This window comes from Ornithorhynchus anatinus, chromosome X1 (assembly GCF_004115215.2).
Source record: "Ornithorhynchus anatinus isolate Pmale09 chromosome X1, mOrnAna1.pri.v4, whole genome shotgun sequence".
NCBI classification, from domain to species: domain Eukaryota; kingdom Metazoa; phylum Chordata; class Mammalia; order Monotremata; family Ornithorhynchidae; genus Ornithorhynchus; species Ornithorhynchus anatinus.
Window position 1 is genome coordinate 52,299,714 of NC_041749.1, and position 21,615 is coordinate 52,321,328.

The window sequence follows — 21,615 nt, forward strand, 5'->3', positions numbered from 1 at the left end:
CCCCCAATTTTTGGACAGTCGAGCCCCCTGGGAAAAATCATTGGCAGTGCGTCTGCAGCAGATTGACAGTGTTGTAGGAGAGCTTGGAAGCTGGTATACCAAGATACAAAGCTGTATTTTTCAGAAGAGGGGTTTGGGGGCAGGGAGTGAGATTCCTTTTAAGAGATGTCTTCCTCCAAACTGCTTTTATGGTAAAGGAATTAACATCCCCTTCTTAGTCTTTTCATATTTCTTTTGGGTAAGGACCCTGGCCTCATTCCACACTCCAAGCCCCTCTCATGTGTAACTTCCTGTTATCAGAAATTTCTGTTTCTCAGCCAAGAGCACTTCTCATCTTTCTTCAATCATTCAACCAGTCAGTGGTATTTATTGAGTTCTGACTGGGTGCAGAGCACTGTACTAAGTGCTCGGGAGAGTACAATACAACAGAATTAGCAGATATGTTCCCTGCACAAGACCCAGCATTGGCTTTCTACTTAGCAGATTCATTCATTCAGTCTTATTTATTGAGCACTTACTGTGCACAGAGCATTGTACTAAGCACTTGGGAGAGTACAATACAACAATAAACGGATGCATTCCCTGCCTACAATGAGCTTACGGGTCTACTCGTAGGGGCCTGTGTGTGTGTTTGTGTAGTGAAATGGTGGTTGGACTTGAGATATGAATTAAGACAAGCTAGTCTTCTGACGTGGGGGGGATAACGGGAATTGAGAAAAACTCATTCTCAAATGCCCTGAGTTCTTCTATACCACAAAAATTGTGTGTGTGTGTATGGAAGCAGCATGGCTTTAGCGGAAAGAGCATGGACCTCCCAACAATTTATGTCATAAGCCCATCACCAGGGATTTGTCTCCCCTCTAAATTCTGGCGCTCAATGACAAATTCCAAAAGTGAAACCATGCCACCACTGTGTACAGCAGAAAGCTTTATTTCATACTAAACCTACTAAAAACAGATGAGTCATGGATAACGCCAAGGCTTGTGAGAAAGGGAGGATAGTGGTATTGTCTACAGTGATGGGAAAGCCAGGAGAAGGACATTTTGTGCCAGAAGATGAGGAGTTTCATTTTGGGCATGTTAAGTTTGAGCAGCTCATCCCAGGGCTAAATTGGGAATCCTGTGACTATCTCTACTTCTGACAACGCTTCGTTTTTTCTTTCTATTTATGTTGCTTCCCCTTTCACCTTCCCCTATTCCGTTCTTACGGTTTTCCTCCTGCCTTTCCCACTTACGAATATATGTTTTCTATCCTCCATCCCCTAGCTCACTTTTCTTCCCATAACTAGCGGAGGCCCTAGCTTTTACCGAGATTTTGCCGCGATTATTGTTGTATTGTAGTCTCCCAAGTGCTTAGTACAGTGCTCTGCACACAGTAAGCGCTCAGTAAATACGACTGAATGAATGAGATTCAAAACACGGGCATCGTTGATGGGATGGAGAGAACCCGATGTGACGGATGCTCTAAAATATAGGGAAATTGTAGTGTCTCTCGGTCTGCAGCCAGCTGACACGCAGACCTTTGCCCAGAAGCTCCAACTCTGGGGGCCGTCGCTGGAATCCACGTTTTGAAGTCCAATCAAATGGTCGCTGTTCAGGGTGCCTTCAAATGATTTTCTGGCATGAGCCTCCTCTAGAGATTCTTTAAACCAGCTGGATTTGGACACCTCCACCTCTGTGTTCGATCCACTGTCTGACGTCGAGAGCGAGGCGGAGGATACCATGGGGAACGTGACCAGCCTTACAGAAGACCAGCTGCTTTGGCATTTGAATAAGAGCGAGCGCTATATAACTACCTACAGAGAACTATTCAGAGGTAGGAGCACAATTCTGAGCTTGTAGAGGACTACTCGACGACAAATGAAATCGTGTCACCTCTTGGAGTGGTCTGCTATTCCCGTCCAGTCGAAGCTGCCTGTGAAGGAAATCTTAATTCGGAAATGATTGTCACTTTGGGTTGACTTTATTTGGAGCCCTAAGGAACTTGGGGAAATTCATTTGACCCGCAGATTACTGGGGAAGTGTTGATTGCGCCTCTTTTGAGGTGGAGTAACTGATGCCTTTTGCCATCTAAACACGTATACATTATTGTAGTTCATCATTTTTATGATATTTGTTAGGTGCTTAGTGTGTGTCAAAGTACTGTTGTAAGCACTGGGGTAGATCCAAATTAATCGGGTTGGATACAGTCCCTGTCCCACCTGGGGTTCACAGTCTAAGGAAGAGGGAGAGGAGGTATTTAATACCTGTTTTCCAGAAGAGGAAATGGAGGCATAGAGAGGTTAGGTGACTCGCCCAAGGTCACACAGCTGGCAATTGGCAGAAGCGGGATTAGAACCTAGGTCCTCTTCCTTCAAGGCCCCAGCTCTTTCCACTAGGTACCACTGCTTCTCTACTACGTAATGTATTGACCATATGTAATATTTTGACCAGTAATCAATCAATGGTATTTATTGTGTGCTTACTGTGTGCAAAGCACTGTACTAAGTGCTTGGGAGAGGAAAATGTAAGAGTCAGTAGACACATTCCCTGTCTACAAGGAGCTTCTCTTCTAGAGAAAAAAATCAGGATCTAGAATCCACCACTTATAGCGGAGGGGCCAGCATCTGTTTCCTGCTGTGTCTCGCCTGGGAAGTAGAAGGAAGATTTAGAGAGGAAATGATTGGGGCATGTACTGTACCTTTCCAGCTTCTTAGTGATCAAAGTATCCTCGATTGGATGGGTTGGCAACTTTTTCTTTTTTAATGGTATTGGTTAAGAGCTCACTCTATGCCCGTCACTGTCTTAAGTGCTGGGGAAGACACAAGCTAACCAGGTTGGACACAGTCCCTGTCCCACATGGGGCTCACAGTCTTAATCCCCATTTAACAGATGAGGCAACTGAGGCCCAGAGGAATGAAGTGACTTGCCCAAGGTCACACAGACACATGGCAGAGCTGGGATTAGAAGCCGGGTTCTTTGAACTCCCAGGCCTGAGCTCTTTCCAAATCAAATGAAGCTTTTGAGCTGCTGATGTGCAAACAACCATAATGATGATGATAATGCTGCTATTAAGTTTTTGTTGGCTGAGTATTGTGCGAAGTGCTGGGGTGAATAGGTACAAATGAATCAGTTGGGACACAGTCCCTGTCCCATGTAGGATGGAGGGAAAACGGACATTTTTATCTCCACTTTACAGATGAGGAAACAGGCCTAGTGAATTGCCCAAGGCCATACATACAGCAGGCAAATGGCAGATTCACTTCAAAATCAGAGGGTCTCCTTGACTCTTGTGTCATGCTCTTTCCACTAGGCCATGAGCTAGTAGTACACATGAAGTACTTCACTTCATTGTGGAACTGTAATTGTGAAATCCTAATAATGAAGTTAAAAATGGGAGGGGAAAAGGTGGAAAATGAGGAAGAGGGGGAGAGAGAGAAAGGAAGTGAGATGTTAAGTGAGCAGAACTTATTCTGTGATCTTTATTTTAATCGTGTTTGTCAAGGCCTTATTACGTATCAAGCTCTGGTCTAAGTGCTGGGATAGATGCAAGTTTATTAGATTGGACGCAGTTCCTGTCCCTCATGGGGCTCAAAGTCTAAGTTGGAGGAAGAGGGATTTAATCCTCATGTTACAGGTGAGGTAACTGAGGCACAGAAAAGTGAAATGACTTGCCCAAGGTCCCACAGCAGATGAGTGGCAGAGCCGGGATTAGAACTCTGGTCCTCTGACTCCCAAGCCCATGCTTTTTCCAGGAGACCATATTATTTCTCTTGTTGGAAACTGGGAGGGTGGGTGCTAGACTGTGAGCCTGTTGTTGGGTAGGGTTTGTCTCGATCTGTTGCCGAATTGTGCTTTCCAAAGCACTTAGTACAGTGCTCTGCACACAGTAAGCCCTCAATAAATACGACTGAATGAATGAGTGGAATTTTTAATTTTTTCATGGTATTTGTTAAACGGGTACTATGTCCCAGGCACTGTACTAAGCGCTGGGGTAGATAGAAGCTAACCAGGTTGGTCACGGTCCCTGTCCCATGCAGGGCTCACAGTCTTCATCCTCATTTTGCAGATGAGGTAACCTAGGCACAGAGAAAATAAGTGACTTGCCCAAGGTCAAACACAGCAGACAAATGATGGAACCGGGATTAGATACATGCCAATCTGGGTCACGGTCCATGTCCCACTTGGGGCTCACAGTCTTAATCCCCATTGTACAGATGAGATTTTGTTTTGTTTTGTTGTCTGTCTCCCCCTTATAGACTGTGAGCCCATTATTGGGTAGGGATTTTGTCTATCTGTTGCCGAATTGTACTTTCCAAGCACTTAGTACAGTGCTCCACACACAGTAAGCGCTCAATAAATATGATTGAATGAATGATTGAAATGAGGTACCTGAGGCACAGAGAAGTGAAGTGACTTGCCCAGCGTCACACAGCAGACAAGTGGCAGACCTGGGATTAGAACTCAGGTCTTTCTGACTCCCAGGCCCTTGCTTTACCCTCAAGGCCACACTCCTTCTAGGAGTTTTCCAGAAAAGGGTCTGAAGAGTTACCTCTACCTCCTCAGCACCTCATATTTGGGGCAGGGATATAATATTTTTAATCAGAGAGTGAGCACACACAAATGTTCCACACAATCTTACTTATCTTTCATTGTTGTCTTTTGTAATCAATCTCAGTGAATTCTCAGGAAGTGAATGTGAAAGATTGTACATCTGAATTAGCGGGGTCAGAGTCACTTTGGGGTGTTTTAAGAAGAGTTCTTGTTATTTGGTTTGCTCTGTAATCAGCATGAGATGCTGTTGTTGGAACAAGGATTTTAAATGTTATTCTGATTTTGAGAGCATTTTAAGCCAGAGTCAGGATAAAGCGCTTCAGAGAATTGGAGAACTGTGGGAGTAAGTTACCGAGGCTGGTCCAAACTCTATAAACTAGAGCCCATCAGAGATCTAATGCCAGTGTGTAGTACAGTCCATTTGACCTGATGACACGAACACAAACAACAACTAACAAAATTTTAATTATCATTTTACAATGAGGTAACTGAGGTGCAGTTCTGTCTCCTGAATGGGACTTAGGACAAAAATTAAATTTCCAAAACCCAATATGTCACCCTTATATGACCCTTCATGTCCCCGAATCTCTCTTGGTCTTGGGGGTAAACGATGTTTCAAATAGTCCATATATTGCGGATATTCCACTCTCCACCACCTGCTGATCATGTAGTGCAATATTGCCAGGTGTTTTTGTAATTTTTACTTTTTGGTATTTATTAAGTGCTTACTATGTGTCAAGCACTGTTTTAAGTGCTGGAGTAGCTACCATATAATCGGGCCTGATATGATCTAGGCCACATTGACCGGCTCTTCCCAAGGAGAAGGGGTGGTTGGATATTTTTGTTTATTTGTTTGGTATTTGTTAAGCGCTTACTATGGGCCAGACTAAGCATTGGGGTAGGTACAAGCTAATCGGGTTGGACATAGTCCATATCCCACATGGAGCTCACTGTCTTAATATCCATTTTACAAATGAGGTCACTGAGGCACAGAGAAGTGAAGTGACTTGCCAAAGGTCACACAGCAGAGGGGTGGCAGAGTCAGGATTAGAACCCAGGTCCTTCTGACTCCCAGGCCCATGTTGTATCCACCAGGCCACACTGCTTCAAATGATCTCGCCCTCCTGTGAGATTGCATCCATGAAATTCTTTGTTCCATCACTAGGCTTCACCTCACTCCTTACCATTCTGAAAATATTAGGCCAGCAGTAATGGCCTACTTCCCCCTCCTTTCATTTCCCACACCTACTAGACAAAAGTTTAACTTTGAGACGCCTAGATATCTCTCTTGCAATAGTTTGACCTAGACTGATTTTGGTTCCTCACCTACGTGGCCTTCTACTTTGGGGGAATTGAAATGTCACAGAGTGCTATTTTGGATTTTGCTTGGAAGGCCTGTAAACTTGTCATCTTTTAGGAAATCTGCGTGGGCCAACAAGCTACAAAAAACACCTCCAGGATGAGATGGATTCTTCTTTGGAAGAGAAAGATCAATTACTCCAGTGTTCTTCAAACCCAGGTAGTAACTCTGGCTTGATAACAGTTTATTACCTGTTCTTCCTTCAGACACTTGTGTACCACTTTTTTATTTTTAATAGTATTTGTTAATCACTGACTATGTGTCAAACACTATTCTAAGCACTAGAGAAGGTACAAGTTAATTAGATCGGACACATTCCTTGTTCTGCATGGGGCTCACAGTCTAAGTGGGAGGGAGAGCAGGTATCAAATCCCTGTTCTGTAGTTGAGGAAACTGAGGCACAGAGAAGTGAAGTGACTTGCCCAAGGTCACACAGCAAGCAATTGGCAGAACTGGGATCAGAACCCACGTCCTCTAATTCCCATGCCCATGCTCTTTCCACTGAGGAAATGCTGCTTATCTCCCTGCTCAGAGCAAAGTACTCAGTTAACACTACTGAGTGATGGATACACTGTTTGATTTTTAACTTTTGAAATTTAGAGCGGTTGATAATGTGCCTAGTAACCAATGGTTCTCTGCATTAGTAAATATGGAACAAAGATTTCATCATCACTACCTGATGCTGCAGACTCAGGTTTATTGCACACACGGAGGCGACGGTAAACTGCTTCCATATTTTACCAAGGAAACCCTACGAATACATTATCAGACCAATTGCAGGTGGAGGTGGGGCGTTCTGGGAGTCATATGTCCCTGGCATCGCTATGGGTCGGACACTACTCGACAGCATAAGACAGTAGCAACAAGCACTTAACAAATATCATAAAAAAATGGCAGGAAAGATGATAAAATACATTTGGCTCCATGCAGTGTTTCCATTCCAGTTTTCAAAGCTCTTTCATAAGGCACTGCTTTTCTGAAGCTGAAATTAAGAGCTAGATAGATGGAGGCATCTCTCTGAAGGCATCGTTGTTGGAAAGTCAAAATCTCTCTCTCTCCTGACTACCTTTTGAGTGTTCTGCTCATCCAGGTGGATCCCTTTGGGTTTCTCGAGAAGGAGCGTGCTCTAGTGGTTAGAGCATGGGCCTGGGAGTCGGAGGACCAGGGTTCTAATCCCGGCTCTGCCACTTTTCTGCTCTGTGGCTCTGGGCAAGTCACTTCACTTCTCTGTTCCTTTGTTACCTTATCTGAACAATGGGGATTCAATACCGGTTCTCTCTCCTACTTAGATTGTGGAGGAGATGTGCCTTCAATAAGGCTTCGAAGTTGGAGAGAGTAATTGTCCGTCAGATCTGAGGAGGGAGGGTGTTCCGAAGACCGGCTCGACCTTCGTAGTCCTTGACGAGAGTTGAAGGTATGGTCTTCTGGTAAGCCATAGACATGTATGTCTCAGAACCTGTGCTCTCGAGACAGTGGTTGAGTTTCCCAATGCCAGTAAAATGTCCAAGGCCCAGTACCATCCCTAGCTAGCAGGGGAATTAGCCGAAACTATTAGCTGAGTCCTGAGAACTCCAAATAAGACACTACATGGAACAATTGCCAGTGTACATACACATCTGGAGCTCTCGGAGGAAGAGGGGAGCCATGTTAGAGATGTAAAAGAACTTTCTTTTGTCATCTTCTAGGAACTCCAAATGTCTGAGAAGACGAGGCTGATTACTCACCTGCGGGATGCCAAGAACTTGATTGAGCAGCTTGAACAAGATAAGGTGAGCGTTTTCCTCAAGATGGCCAGTAAGGCTCACGGGGGTTGGCTTCGAATAGCTCGAAAGCAGCGCCTGTCGCACTGATTTCAAAGCCAATTGCAGCTCCTTCCATTTGAGGGGTGTTTTTGTTTCACATTCCAGTTTAATTAATTCATTCATTCAACAGTATTTATTGAGCGCCTACTATGTGCAGAGCACTGTACTAAGCACTTGGAATGTACAATTCGGCAACAGTTAGAGACAATCCCTGCCCAATGACAGGCTCATTAATACTTCCAGTTAGCACTGGTTTTGGTTTAGGTTACGCCAATGATAATAATAATAGCTGTATTTGTTAAGCACCTACCTTGTGCTAAGCACCTTAGTGCTAAGCCCTGGGGTATGTACAAGACAATCAGGTCAGATGCAGTCCCTGTCCCCCATTGGACTCACAGTCCAAGAAGGAGGGAGAACAGGTACTGAATCCCCATCTCAATTCTGAGAAAACTGAGCTATAGGGAAGAAAAGGGACTTGCCCAAGGTCACCCATCACACCATGGCAGAGCTGGGATTAGAACCCAGGTGCTTCTGACTCCCACTTTTCCACTAGGCCACACTCCTTCGCAGATTGTCCAAGTCTCAGAGTCTCTACCATATCGATACCTTCGTCACCATTGTGACTCAAATGTTTACGTGGAATGACTCCGTTTTTCTCTGAAAAATCAAGTTACTGTTTAGCAAAATGAGTATTAGATAATGGGCTGCATAACTGTATTGTAATAGGAACGAATAAACAAGATTCTTGATTTAGATGGCAGGAGGTGCAGCGTAGCCTAGTGAGTAGAGCATGGGGCTGGGAGTCCGAAGGACCTGGAGTCGAATCCCAGCTCTTCTGCATGTCTGCTGTGTGACCTTGGGCAAGTAATTTCCCTTTTCTGTGCCTCAGTTACCTCATCTGTAAAATGGGGATTAAGACTGTGAGCCCCACGTGGGACGTGGACTGTGTCCAACCTGATTAGCTTGTATCTACCCCAGCGCGTAGTACAGTGCTTGGCACACTGTACAGATACAAAAACGAACAAACCAGCAAACAAACAAACAAAAAACATCCTGAGAGTTGTAGGCTAAGCCAATCCCATTTCACAGGAGGCAGCCCAGTCACTCCCAAAGCAGTCAGGGTTAAAGCAAGAATGAGGACACCAGAAGGCATCGCTTTTCTTATTTTGTGGAGACAACCTCTAGGGGCCAGAAATTTTAGAGAAAGCACAGTCTAAGGAAGAGCTCAAAAGAAACATAATAATAATAATAATAATAATGTTGGTATTTGTTAAGCGCTTACTATGTGCCGAGCACTGTTCTAAGCGCTGGGGTAGACATAGGGGAATCAGGTTGTCCCACGTGGGGCTCACAGTCTTAATCCCCATTTTACAGATGAGGGAACTGAGGCACAGAGAAGTTAAGTGACTTGCCCACAGTCACACAGCCGACAAGTGGCAGAGCTGGGATTCGAACTCATGAGCCCTGACTCCAAAGCCCATGCTCTTTCCACTGAGCCACGCTGCTTCTCAGAAAGCTTCTCAGAAACCAGAAGAAGGTTTAGCTGATTTGCACATTTATCATCGTAGTGCAAGAAATGTAATGTATTTTGAATTTGGGCCGAAAAAGGTGATGGATAAAGTTCCCCTAACTTTGAATATTATGAGAATAAGACCGTAGACACGTGTGTCAAAATGATGACATTACAAACTTCTCACCACAGAAAGACTTACCTTCCTCTAGACTGTCAGCTCATTGTGGGTGGGGAACGTGTCTACCAATTCTATCATACTCTCCCAAGTGCTTACTACAGTGCTCTGCCTTCAGTAAGCCTTCAGTAAGTAGGACTGGTTCATTGATTGATTTACTAAGTTCACTGGCACAAAACTACTTGCACTCTTAATATTGGTTAAATATTGCTGCAGATAGTTAAGTAGGTGAAGGGAGACTAAAGGTTTAGCTAGAATGATTGTGGTCAAAGTTTTCCAATTGAAAATTTACAATTTCCTCCTGAAATTACCCAGCCTTTTGAAAGTGGGAGTTGCTGAGGTCTCATGTATCAATCAGTCAACCAGTAGCATTTCTTGAGCACTTACTGTGTGCAGAGCACCAGACTAAGGGCTTGGGGGAGTATACTAGAACAGAGTTGGTAGATGCATTCCCTGTCCACGACGAGCTTACCATCTAGTGGGTGAGGCAGACGTTAAAAGAAAGTACGGATGTAGACGTGTGTGCTGTGGAATTGAACATTCCCAATTCTGCTAAGTGTTCCCTAAAGACATGCATTTCGGCCTTCCCGGTGTATTCATATCAATCAAAGGTACTTATTGAGCACTTAACGTATGCCGAGCATGGTATTAAGCGCTCGGGAGAGGATGATACAATAGTTTACAGTCTAGAGGGGTGTGGCAGACGTTAAATTACGGAGGTGGATACAAGTGCTGTAGGGCTGAGTTGCATAGTGAGGCTGTGGGATTGAACCTCCCTCATTCTGCTAGTGTTCCTTAAAGGCTTACATTTTAGTGTTCCTGGAGTATTCACATCAAAAGCATTTACTGAGTATTTACTGTGTGTTGAGCACCGTATTAAGCACTGGAAGAGTTCAGTCCAACAGAGTCACTAGACACATTCCCTGCCCCCAATGAGCTTACAATCAAGAGGGTTAGGCAGACCTTAATATACATAACTAATTGATCAGATAGATATGTATATAATTTATAGATATGTAACAGAGGACACTGTATTACAATCCTGACTACTTGTTTCGTTTTGTTGTCTGTCTCCCCCCTGTAGACCGTGAGCCCATTGTTGGGCAGGGATTGTCTATCTGTTGCCGAATTGTATGATCCAGTAAGAGGTCATGGGTTCGAATCCCAGCTCTGCCACTTGTCAGCTATGTGAGTGTGGGCAAGTCACTTCACTTCTCTGTGCCTCAGTGACCTCATCTGTAAAATGGAGATTAAGACTGTGAGCCTCACGTGGGTCAACCTGATTACCCTGTATCTCCCCCTGCGCTTAGAACAGTGCTTTGCACATAGTAAGCATTTAACAAATTATTATTATTATTATTATTATTCCAAGCACTTAGTACAGCGCTGTGCACATAGTAAGCGCTCAATAAGTACAATTGAATGAATGAATGCAATCACATGTGCCCCCTTGTACTGTATGTGGAGTCCTTACTCATGTTGTCTGAATTTCTTTAGGAGTTTTAATTCCAAAATCTGTATACATCTAAACAAGGTCAGTGAGTACTCTTCCTCCTAACCTCAATCTGGAATTTAACTAGTGGTTTTTTTTGGATGGTATTTGCTAAGCGCTTACTAGGTGTCAAGCATTGCACTAAGTGCTGGAGTTGATACAAGCTAATCAGGTGGGACACAGTCTGTGACCCACACAGGGCTCTCAGTGAATGGGGGGCGGTGACGGAGAGGGTGGCCAGGGGGCGGGCAAGTCTCCTCCTCCTCAACCTACAATCCTGGACTCTGGCCAGAAACCTCAGAGGCAATGACTCTCCTCCACTTTAAAGCCTAATTGAAGGTACATCTCCTCCAAGAGGCCTTCCCTGACTAAGCCCTTCTTTCCTCTTCTCCCACTCCCTTCTGCCTCAGCCTGACTTGCTCTTTATTCATCCCCTCTTCCCAGCCCCAAGGCACCTCTGTACGTATCTGTAATTTATTTATTTTAATCAATGTCTGTCTCCCCCTGCTCTGGTCTGTAAGCTCATCATGGGCAGGGAACATGTCTATTGCACTGTTCTATTGTCCTCTCCCAAGGGCATGGTACCGTGGAATGTACACAGTAAGCGCTCAATAAAAACACTTGACTGAATAAATGAAAATCCCTGGTGCACCCCCAAGCCGGTGACCTCTTATCCTTTTTGGGGCTGGAACTCCCTCAACCCGCCAGAAGAGGCCATCAGGGGTGGGGAGGGGATGGGAAGGGAAGGAGGGAGGGGCTTCTGCATACCAGGGGCCTGTTTCTCTCTTTCACCTGGTTTCCCAGAATCACACGATCCCACCCATTTTCCATAGGGTAATAGCAGAGACGAAGCGTCAAATGCACGAAATGGTGGAAATGAAAGAAGAAATCATCCAACTGCAGAGTCCCATCATGCAGATTACCCTCCAGGGAGAGAAGTTGCAAGAACAGAAAGAGAAGTCGAAGAAAGCTGGTAAGGAATTCACAGGGCCGTTAGCTGTAAATTGGAACCCAAGAGCCCTTCGGTGCTTCGTCATATATTTTGATTCAGTCTGAAAATGGTCACACCCAGTCAGAGAAATCCCATCAAAAAAGGTTTTCTTTTCCACAGATCTCATCTGAAAGCTCTACCCTTGGGGGATAGTTCAGTCTTGATTGACAGTCACCCACTAGCTTTGCCAAATCACATGACTAATCCAGAAATGGTCAGTTCACACTACTACTACTTCTAATAACTGTCTTATTTGTTAAGCACTTACTACTTGCCAGGTAGTATACTAGCATTGGGGTAGATACAAGGTCCTCAGGTCCCCCATGAGGATCCCAGTCTAAGTAGGAAGAACAGCGATTAACTTCCCATTTTACAGATGAGGGAACCGAGGCTCAGAGAAGTTGAGCGACTCGCCCAGGGTCACCCAGTGGACAAGTGGCAGAGGTGGGATTAGAACCCCAGTCGTCTGTCTCCCAGGCTCATGCTCTTTCCACTAGACCACACTCTTTCTCTGGCAGGCCCTTTTCAAGACAGGGAAACATATGTGATGGAACAGCTCTTGTTCACTTAACTGGTGTGTCATCCCTGGAAATTTAGCCTGTGACTCTGTGGTCTACAGGATCTACGTGTCAGGGAAATGAATTGTGCTTATTCTGAATCTTGGACCGCAGACCTTGTGAAGGTGGTGAGGAAGGAAGGGAAAAGGAGAAATTGTGGGAGGGTGGTGGAAAGGTCAGTCAATTATATGTTTTGAGCACTTACCATGTGCAGAGCACTGTACTGAGCGAATGGGAGAGTTGGCAGACATATTGGTTGATGAAGAATGGGCCTCAGTGAACTTCTCAGTCTTCCCTCTGTCTCTCTCCTTTCCTCCTTCTCCTCCTCTTTTCATTCATTTAGTCAATCTTATTTATTGAGCACTTATGGTGTGCTAATCACACTGTTCTAATCGCTTGGGAGAGTAGAGTATGAAAATGAACAGACACTTTCCATGCCCACAGCAAGCTTACAGTCTAGAAGTCTCCCCCCACCCGGCTGTCGCTCTCTCCCTGGTTATTCTGGGAGGGGTGAGGTGGATGTGGCTGGTTGGAGACTGAGCCTTGGTTCGCCAACTGACAGGTCCGTTGCCTTATTCTAGTTAGTACTGCAGGCAGTTTTGGACTAGCCAAGGTCAATAAAACCCCCGGGTATTGTCCAACTTAATTTTAGTCAGGCTATTTCAGCAGCCTCTCTCATTTGCCTTTTTTTTTTAAGACGAAATTCAAAGAAATTAAATTTGATTCATTTGAGCCAAGATCCCCTGCTGATCTCCTTTTCTTGACTGGGATGCAAATGAGCAGAATATAGAGACACGAAAGAAGCGGCGTGACCTAATGGATAGAGCATGGGCCTGGGACTTGTGAACACTTGTGCTTCAGTTGAGTAGATTTTAAGCAGTGGGGTTTCATGTGTGCAATTTAGCATGAATTTGTTAAGGTAATGAATATCATATTGATAAAATATCCGGTTCACCCAAAAAAGACTAGGGAAGCTATGTGGCTTAGTGGATAAAGCATGGGCCTGAGAGTCAGAGGAACTGGGTTCTAATGCTGCCTGGGTAACTTGTCTGCTGAGTGACCTTAGGCAAGTCACTTCACTTCTCTGGACCTCAGTTCCCTCATCTGTAAAATGGGGATTAAGATTTGGGAGCCCCATGTGGGACATGGACTGCATCCAACCTGATTAGGTTGTATCTACCCCAGAGCTTCATACAATGCCTGGCATAAAGTAAGCACTTATCAAATACCATTAAAAAAAAGAAGAAAAAAACTGAGCAAAAGTCACAGTTAACTCACAGATCCTCTAATCTTTTCCTGGGAAATTTCCTTACGGTAGTCAACTCTCAATTGTTGAGCTCTACCAACCAATATATATATGTGTAGGTAGTATCATTTTTCTCTTCCATCATCCTCCAAGCTCAGATGTTTTTACATTTTTTACTCAAGAGACTGTTTACCTAAAAATATATATCTTTACCAAAAAAAAATATCTTCCCACCTCTGAACTTAGTTGCCTGCCAAGTGATTCTTTTTTTTAGAGCAAGAACATAGTTTTCCCAAGTGCTTAATACAGTGCTCTGCATACAAGTGCTCAATAAATACCATTGATGGTTTAATTGATAGTGCGCCACAAGAGGTAACAGTAAAGTTTGTAAACATGTTTTGGGCAGGGAATGTGTCTGCTAATTCTTCTTTAGTGTACTCTTCCAAGCGCTTAGTACAGTGCTCTGCATACAGTAAGTGCTCAATAAATTCAGTCGACTGATTATAGAACCTTTAACTAGAAAAGCAGCATGGCCTAGTAGAGATAGGCCTGGTAGTCAGAAGGACCTGGGTTCTAATGCCAGCTCTGCCAATTGCTTGCCATGTGACCTTGGGCAAGTCACACTCTGTGCCTCAGCTTCCTCAACTGTAAAATGGGGATCCCCGTTCTCCACAGCCCCATGTAGGACAGGGACATTGTCTGACCTAATGAACTTGTACTTACCCCAGCGCTTAGAAAGGTGTTTGACACCTAGTAAGCGCTTTACAAATCTCATTGAAAAAACCCAAAAAATAAGCAGACAGAATACTTTTTGGAAAGCCTTCATCCAGTAAAGATGTAAATGTGCTACAGATGTAGCATACATCTAGATGTATACATATATACATATATAGCATATATATAGCATACATATAGATGTAGGTGCTATTTTTAAAAAAACCTTCCTATATGTATTCATAATTCCTGAAGACTACTTTCTGAAAGGTTGAATGTTGAGTCAGTTTGTGTCACCAGCTCGTTTACTCATTGCAAACGTTGCATTTTAAATCCGTGTTGGAAAGTAAAGTCGCTCACTAATTGCGTTTCAGTTTATCCTCAAGAGGAAGTTTGACTAGAACTTCCCACATATGATAACGTTTTATGTGAGTGCGGGCATATGCCAGATGATGCGACACTGCCAATTAAACACTGGATGTAAGAAAAGATCAATAGAAAAGAAATGTGATTGTCTAAATAGTTTGCTAGCAAACATTTTTATAAACTGTTATAAATGTACATCTTCTGGCCATGGAGTGCTTTATTGTAGCAGTATAGAGTTATTTTCTCCTTGCCTATTTTATTTTAAAATTTCATTTATTTTTAAAATACTGTTTTAGAGTATTTAAGATTCCACCACTAAGATCATATGCACTTTATTTTCTGAAAACTCTTTCCTTTTGAAGAAACTTATTACTCTTAAGCTCTTGAAATGGAACTATTGCTGCCCAAGGTCCTAAAGGAATGATGAAGCTGTTAAGACTTCCTGGCCTGTGGATGTCAGTTCACATGTAACAGCTTCCTTTGGCTCTCTTTCCTGAACCTCAAGATGGATTCATGTTTGACGGTTGGCTGGCTGCTTTTCTTTGAAAATAGTTCAAACTCCTCCTCCTTCAGGGCGGCCTGGTATGTGTGGTGTCAATTCAAGGTCTTAGAAGTCAGAACGATCTGTTTTTAGAAGACGCATTTCTATCTAGCACCTCAAAAGAAGCAGTGTGGCTGTGGGGATTGTTGTGGCCCGGCTCTGACCCGCCGTAGTTTGAAGACCAAGTCATGCACACTGCTGCACCTTCACTGCTATGGATTACGCCCCAGCAGAGCTGATAGAGCTTGCCTGTCAGTTCCTCCAGAAGGGGTGAGAGACTGTAGCTGCTTGGCTAGTAAGTGTGCCTCCGGGATTGTGGGGCAGATCTAGGCAAGGAGGAGCGGACGGGGAGAGAGCCGGGACGGCCCTCTCCACCGGATAGACCAACAGGCCCCAGGAGCTACCCCCAAAGTGGGGGCAAGGGGGCCCTGAGGATGTGGATCGATCTCCTTCGTGCGGGAACCCCACGAGAAAAGATTGATCAACAACCTAATGAGTAGTGAGCTGGTCGAAACGACTATGCCCGCTACAGCAGTTTCGATCCTTAGATTCAGCCCTGCAACCAGCTCCTCCCTGCCCCAGTGATGATAGAAGAGGGGGAGGTAGCGGAGGAGGGCTGGTTCCCATCCCAGCCCCTCCCCTAGGGGTGAACTATGGTTTTCCCAAGTGTGGCCCCTGGTGGGAGACCTGAGGCTCCCATGCAGGGATGGTGATTTACTGACCCCGCACCACTAAGCAGCGGGTCCTAGCCCTGGTGGACCCTGGAGCAGAATGTACCTTAATCCATGATAATGTGTTTCGTTTTCCCTGGACCCGGAACAGCCATACCCTTAGGCTCCGGGTTTCAGGACCAGTTTGCCTTCACGTGGGAAGGGAAGCAATGGATTGTCCGAGTTCTCTCCCAAGGATATGTCCATAGCCCCACCATTTGCCATAATTTGGTGGCCAGAGATTTGGAAAGGTTCCCATTCCCTAGTGACATGCCCTGGGTGTGTTATGTTGTTGACATCATGCTAACTGCGGACAGCCCTTATGTGTTTGCAGGATGTATCGAGCGCCCTTGTGGCACACCTACGAACCAGAGGATGGGAAGTAAACCCTGACAAAAGCCAGGGGTCCGGTACGTCGGTCAGGTTTTTGGGGTTTTCCACTCGGGTAAGACGTGGGTAAGGCCATGGGTTGTCATTGATAAGATCAAGATAAGATAAGATCAAGATAAGAAATATCCAGTCCCAACCACCATCAAGGAGGTATAAACCGTTTTGGGCTAGTGGGATATTGGTGGGACTTTGTCCCTCATCTAGCACAAAGCTCTGGTAAAGAGGGGAGCCCAATGGGACTGGAGACCTGCTCAGCAGCAGACATTTGAAAAGGTTAAGGTGCTGGTAGCGCAAGTAGAGGCTCTAGGCACCTGCATACCCGGGGCCCCATTCCCTCTGAACGTCCATGTCAATGATGCTGGCATGGGATGGACCTTATGTCAGACTGGGCTGGATGACCGTATTCCTTTAGGGTTCTGTCACAAGTATGGAAGAGAGCAGAGGAACGATATACTGCTATTGAGAAGCAGTTATATGCTATATATCTGGCCCTACAACCTGTAGCTTCCTCCACTGGGCGAGTACCATGGCCTCTATGATGAACCACTCAGATTGCTGGGTGTGTACCCACCTCCCGGTGTCCAAGGCATCGGGCCTCACGTGGTGGGTGTATTCCGCTGCATGAGACCAATTGGAGCACTGTACAAGCTTGGGACAAAACTACTGCCAGCCTGTGGACGATGGAAGACCAGAGATCTGGACACATTCACACCTTTAAAAGCAACCAGACCAGCTCTGAAGCACGACTGCGGGGCCGGGACTTGTTCGGATATGAGTCATGGCAGAGTTTGGGCAGCCAGCCGTTTCCCACAGTTAGTTGGGAACAACATGAGAACCCAGCACGGTGCATAAATGTGACTGGGTCACCCCGTTGTCCCATGCCTCCCCTTTGGGTGGGTTAGACTCCCCAGGCATCGTGTAATCAATCCTGGCAGATGAATGGTCAAACTCTGGCGTGGCTCGGAGAACGGGTCCGAGACGACCCTAGTCCACTTGGCCCCAAACGGGGCACAGTGGAGCTGCGGGCCTTATCTGTAGCCATGGCTACCCACGGCGTGAATGGGCCAGTGCACCTTGGAGTATGTTTTTGCCCAGTGGCGAGTACACAGGCACCTGTTGGCCGCAGTTTGAATCTGCCCCTTGTATGGGCTCGTTGGGCCAGGAAGGCATTCCATTGGTATAACCACCTCCGAAATGTGTTCACTCCTGGGATAGGTCTAGAACTAGTAATGATGCAAGTAGAAGCTTTAAACGCCTTTACACGAGGTGCTATGAATAATAGTTATCCCTACTTAATATCAAGGTGGAACAAATGTGATGGGTGATGTTACAGAACTGCATGACCTTTGACATCCTAACCACTGCCCCAGGAGGGACGTGAGCACGTGTTGTGTGCATCCCAGATGAGGAGGGCAATGTGATTCAATATTGAGAACACTGTGCCAGAAAGTAGAACACCTCTCTTCTCTCCCAGATAGTATTGATGAGTGGTTACAGCTGTGGAGGGGTGGATGTTGTAATGCTACCTGCTCTGGTTTTTTTGTTGTTTGTGCAGGGGGCATTCTGCTCCTCATTTGTATGGGCATATATTGTTGTTGCGGCATGTGCATGCAGTATGCCAACTTCTTTTGGGCACAAGCCAACTCTCTGACGATGAAGCCCCTTGTGAACCGCTCAGGGACCCTCGCGGAAGACTATCGTGCTAAGATTGTATGAGCGGGTCAGAAGGAGTGGAGTGTAGAGGTTGTTGTGCCCCGGCTCTGACCCGTCATAGTTTGAAGGCCGAGTCATGCACACTACTGCACCTTCGCTGCTATGGCATGCACCCTAGGCATGCGCAGAAGGGGCTGGTAATCACCTTATGTTAAGTTGTTTGCACATTCTTGTGATTCAGTAGTATTTATTCAGCGCTTACTATGTGCAGAGCACTGTACTAAGCACTTGGAATAAACAAGTCGGCAACAGATAGAGACAGTCCCTGCCGTTTGACGGGCTTACAGTCTAATCGGGGGAGACAGGCAGACAAGAACAATGGCAATAAATAGAGTCAAGGGGAAGAACATCTCACAAAAACAATGGCAACTAAATAGAATCAGGGTGATGTACAGCTCATTAAACAAAATAAACAAAATAAATGGGGTGATAAAGATATATACAGTCGAGCGGACGAATACAGTGCTGAGGGGGTGGGATGGGAGAGGGGGAGGAGGAGAGGGAAAGGGGGGAGAAGAGGGTTTAGCTGCAGAGAGGTGAAGGAGGGGTAGAGGGAGCAGAGGGAAAAAGGGGGAAGCTCAGTCTGGGAAGGCCTCTTGGAAGAGGTGAGTTTTAAGTGGGGATTTGAAGAGGGGAAGAGAATTAGATTGTCTGAGGTGAGGAGGGAGGGCATTCCAGGACCACGGGAGGAAGTGGCCCAGCGGCCGACGGTGGGATAGGTGAGACCGAGGGACGGTGAGGAGGTGGGCAGCAGAGGAGCGGAGCGTGCGGGGTGGGCAGTAGCAAGAGAGAAGGGAGGAGAGGTAGGAAGGGGCAAGGTGATGGAGAGCCTTGAAGCCTAGAGTGAGGAGTTTTTGTCTGGAGCAGAGGTTGATAGGCAACCACTGGAGGTGTTTAAGAAGGGGAGTGACATGCCCAGATCGTTTCTGCAGGAAGATGAGCCAGGCAGCGGAGTGAAGAATAGACTGGAGCGGGGCGAGAGAGGAGGAAGCGAGATCAGAGAGAAGGCTGACACATTAATCCAGCTGGGATATTATGAGAGCCTGTACCAGTAAGATAGCCGTTTGGGTGGAGAGTAAAGGGCTGATCTTGGCGATATTGTAAAGGTGAAACCGGCAGGTCTTGGTAACGGATAGGATGTGTGGGGTGAACGAGAGAGACGAGTCAAAGATGACACCGCGATTGCGGGCTTGAGAGGCAAGAAGGATGGTCGTACCGTCCACGGTGATAGGGAGGTCACGTGGCCTATAAAGGGAAAGCCCCAGTCAGTAGGGGGCGTGGTGTGATCTCTCCAAGTCCGCCGGCTGCCACGGACTGTCCCGTAAGTAAATTCCCCAAATAAACCACTTTTATATATAACTAACTAAGCCTGACTGGCATGGTCTGCTTCCTTTTCCGTAATCTCTAGATCGTCCCGTTACAACAAGACTGGACAACTCAATGGCATTTGCCGTAACAGTGGCCTAGTGGATAAAGCAGCGGTTTGGGAGTCAGAAGGACCAGGCTTCTAATCCCGGCTCCGCCACTCGTCTGCTGTGTTCATTCATCCATTGAATCGTGTTTATTGAATGCTTACTGGGTGCAGAGCACTGTACAAAGCGCTTGGAAAGTACAATTTGGCAACAGATAGAGACAATCCCTACCTAACAATGGGCTCACAGTCTAGAAGGGGGAGACAGACAACAAAACAAAACAAGTAGACAGGCATTAATACCATCAAAATAGATAAATAGAACCATAGATAAATTCACATCATTAATAAAATAAAGGAATAAATATGTACAAATATATACAAGTGCTAGGGGAAGGGGATAGAGCAGAGGAAGGGAGTAGGGGCAATGGGGAGGGGAGGAGAAGCAGAGGGAAAGGGAGGACTCAGTTTGGGAAGGCCTCCTGGAGGAGGTGAGCTCTCAGTAGGGCTTTGAAGAGGGGAAGAGAGTTAGTTTGGCAGATGTGAGGAGGGAGAGCATTCCAGGTCAGAGGTAGGATGTGGGCCAGGGGTTGATGGTGGGACAGGCGGGAACGAGGCCCATTGAGGAGGTTAGTGGCAGAGGAGCAGCGGAGTGTGTGGGTTGGGCTGTAGGAGAAGAGAAGGGAGGTGAGGTAGGAGGGGGCAAGGTGATGGAGAGTTTTGAAGCCAATAGTGAGGAGTTTTTGCTTCATGGGAAGCTTGATAGGCAACCACTGGAGATTTTTGAGGAGGGGAGTGACATGTCCAGAGCATTTCTGCAGAATGATAATCTGGGCAGCGGAGACTGAAGCGGGGAGAGACAGGAGGATGGAAGGTCAGAAAGGAGGCCCATGCAGTAGTCCAGTCGGGATATGATGAGACATTGTACCAGCAAGGTAGCAGTTTGGATGGAGAGGACAGGGAGGATCTTGGCGATGTTTTGAAGGTTAGAACGGCAGGTTTTGGTGACGGATTGGATGTGTAGGGTGAATGAGAGAGCAGAGTCAAGGATGACATCGAGATTGTGAGCTTGTGAGACGGGAAGGATGGTAGTGCTGTCCACAGTGACAGGAAAGCCAGGGAGAGGACAGGGTTTGGGAGGGAAGATAAGGAGCTCAGTCTTGGATGTGTTGAGTTTTAGGTGGTGGACAGACATCCAGGTGGAGATGTCTTGAAGGCAGGAGGAGATACGAGCCTGGAGGGAGGGAGGGAGAGACAGCAGGGGAGGAGATGTAGATTTGATTGTCATCTGCATAGAGGTGATAGTTGAAGCCGTGGGAGCGAAATTAGTTCACCAAGGGAGTGAGTCTAGATGGAGAACAGAAGGGGACCAAGAACTGACCCTTAAGGAACCCCTACAGTTAGGGGCTGGGAGGAGGAGGAAGAGCCCGTGAAGGAGACCTAGAATGAATGGTCAGAGAGTTAAGAGGAGAACCAGGAGAGGACGGAGTCTGTGAAGCCGAGGTTGGATGATGTGTTGAGGAGGAGGGGATGGTCGACAGTGTCAAAGGCAGCTGAAAGGTCAAGGAGGATTAGGATCGAGTAGGAGCCATTGGATTTGGCAAGAAGGAGGTCACTGGTGACCTGTGAGAAGGCAGTTTCTGTGGAGTGGAGGGGATGGAAGCCGATTGGAGGGGATCCAAAGAGAGAGTTGGAGTTCAGGAATTTGAGCCAGCGAGTGTTACTCGAGGCAGTCACTTTACTTCTCTGGTCCTCGGGTACCTCATCTGTAAAATAATAATTATGGTATTTGTTAAGCACTTACTATGTGCCAAACACTGTTCTAAACATTGTAATAATAATGATGGTATTTGTTAAGTGCTTACTGTGCGCCAGGCACTCTACTAAGCGCTGGGGTGGATACAAGCGAATCGAGTTGGACACAGTCCCTGTCCCATGTGGGGCTCACAGTCTCAATCCCCATTTTATGGAAGAGGGAACTGAGGCCCAGAGAAGTGAAGTGACTTGCCCAAGGTCACACAGCAGACAAGTGGGGAAGCCTGGATTAGAACCCATGACCTTCTGACTCCCAGGCCGGGTGCTCTACCCACTTTGCCTTGCT

General features: G+C 46.1%; 1 long non-coding RNA gene across 1 annotated transcript; it reads left to right on the forward strand.

Annotated features, from left to right (window-relative positions):
- The first annotated feature begins 7,237 nt into the window (after positions 1-7,237).
- On the forward strand, positions 7,238-11,874 carry LOC114806385. Its single transcript, XR_005659480.1, has 3 exons — positions 7,238-7,307; positions 7,579-7,662; positions 11,709-11,874. It is a non-coding gene; the product is annotated as an uncharacterized LOC114806385 (long non-coding RNA).
- The last annotated feature ends 9,741 nt before the right edge of the window (positions 11,875-21,615 follow it).